The sequence below is a fragment of the Crocuta crocuta genome, unplaced genomic scaffold (genome assembly GCF_008692635.1).
Source record: "Crocuta crocuta isolate KB4526 unplaced genomic scaffold, BGI_CrCroc_1.0 scaffold593, whole genome shotgun sequence".
NCBI classification, from domain to species: Eukaryota; Metazoa; Chordata; class Mammalia; order Carnivora; family Hyaenidae; genus Crocuta; species Crocuta crocuta.
This window is the reverse complement of record NW_027529544.1, coordinates 845,067-847,344: the sequence shown is the minus strand read 5'-3', so window position 1 is coordinate 847,344 and position 2,278 is coordinate 845,067. Positions and strand designations below refer to the sequence as shown.

At 37.8% G+C, this 2,278-nt stretch overlaps 1 protein-coding gene across 2 annotated transcripts in view; it reads right to left on the bottom strand.

Annotated features, from left to right (window-relative positions):
• Positions 1-2,278, bottom strand: part of GLRA2 (glycine receptor alpha 2) — a 175,750-nt gene that overhangs the window by 4,095 nt on the left and 169,377 nt on the right. The window lies entirely within an intron of this gene.

The following is a 2,278-nucleotide window of genomic DNA, read 5'->3' as shown; positions in this document are numbered from 1 at the left end:
TCTATTACCAACTGGTAATTAGATCTCAACTACTGAGTGAGAGAAGTAGAAACAGTGCCAGTTGGTTTAGTAAAAATAGATACAGACTAGGAATTTGGATATTTGGGTTCTAGGTCAGGCTCCAAGGGTTGTAAGCTGTTGTTGATCTTAAGCAAGCTCTTCATTCTTTAGGTCTCAAGGNTCTATTACCAACTGGTAATTAGATCTCAACTACTGAGTGAGAGAAGTAGAAACAGTGCCAGTTGGTTTAGTAAAAATAGATACAGACTAGGAATTTGGATATTTGGGTTCTAGGTCAGGCTCCAAGGGTTGTAAGCTGTTGTTGATCTTAAGCAAGCTCTTCATTCTTTAAAGGTCTCAAGGATCTCATACCAAAAATGTCAAGGCTGGACTAGATTTACGGGTCTCAGCTTTGGTTGTTGGGGAACTTTTACAAGTATATGCCTGCCTGCCTCGCCTCCTAACTCCTTGCAGACCAAATGAATTAGAATCTCTAGGGATATTTAAAATCCAGTGACCCTGATGCAGAAAGTTGGAAACCAGTGGCCTCAATGAGCTCTAAGGTCCAGCTCTAAAATGCAGCACCTATTCTATATTATTAGGTCTAAATTTACTTTTTAAATGGAAACTATTCCTCAAAGTACATTTTCCCTTATCTGCCAAAATTTACTGTGATGTTTTTCCTTTCCATATCTGTAGAATCTTGTAAATTGCTGTTCTCACCTCTGTAAACATTTAGAAACTCATGATTAAGTATATAGTTCACTGCCTGCATTGAGATAAGATTCTTTTTAAATTCCTGGATCCCTGAAGAAATAGAAAAGGTGGTTAGCTAATAACCTGATTTAGCACACAGACAAAAGAAAACCTAAATACCTACATCCATGTTTCTTTTCAGACTGACTCATTCATGTAGTTTCTATAGTCTTGCCTCACATACTGTGAATGAACAGCTGAAGAGATGAACTCATCCAATGAAGGACCAGAGCTAGAGCAGAATGACACCAGCTTTGGTTATCATTATGTTGTCTGGTGCCCAGCAAACTGTGAGCACTTAATAAATGTTTGTTGAGTAATGAACAAAAGGGAATTTTAACAGTTTTTTTTTTCTATTCTCGAAAATACTTTCCTCATTCAGTCAACAGTACTTCAGATTATGCTTCTGAGCATAGTTACAGCTAATTAAATCCATTGTTTAAAATTCTCCACCACAGAAATAAATTTGTCGTAGGTAGAAATTATCCATTTAATTTTTCATATGCAGGAGAGATGAATGCTAGTTTAAAGGTCTTCTTATTTACCATTATGACTCATTCAATGCATTTTAAATATGGAACCTTAAATTATCCCCATCAAAGGGTATGGTTTTGATGCAGAAAACATAATTGCAACAATTTGAATTTTTGTGTTATAATGAATGACTAATTGCCTTTATAACAGGTTCAGAATAAAATGTTATGGTAATATGGGAGGATTCCTATATGAGGGTAAGATGGAGATGAGCTTGAGTCATGGATAAGCTGAAGCTAAAATAAAGAGCAATCTGTAGGCACAGCTTAGTTGAACATATTAACAGGGAAAATCAGATCTCCCCAGTAAGGAAAGAATCTTATGCATATATTCTCCACTTCTTCTAATTAGCCGGGAAACCAATTAGTTACATATTGCTGCTGACCCACCATCTTCAGTAACTTTGAACAGTAAATACTTCTAGCTTGCTCTGTTCGGTTATGCACTGATTAAATTCCCCCAGAAAATGAATCATCCAAAACTTCAGTATGTTCAATTTCTATCTCCCATCTCTTATGCCCTAGAAAGGAGGAAAGGAGGAAATAAAAGGATTCCTAAAAAACTGGTGTAGGGGAAAGATCTTTCCATCACATTTCTCACCCAGATTCTTTGATTGGATTGAGGCTCTCTTCTGTTGGAACAGGAAATGGCTCAGCTGGGACTGAAGGTTGTAGTGAGGCTCAATCAATACAAGGGCATAATGGCGTCTTCAGCCCTCCTTAGGAAACACTGTGAGTGCAGTGCACAGCAGGTGTTCATCAAAAAGGTCCCCTGAGCTAATGAAGGCTGGATAATGTTTGGTTGTAAGGCCTGCTGACTTCTGTCACCTGGACTTGGGTAGCAGGGATGGCCTTGAGAAATTCTCAAGTCTTGTGGCCTCAATTTCCTCCTTTGTGTCACAGGGACTTGGGAATCACTTCGAATAATAAATAATATCATTTATTGATTATAATTCTGTACCAGGCACTTAAAACTACAGTCCTCTCTC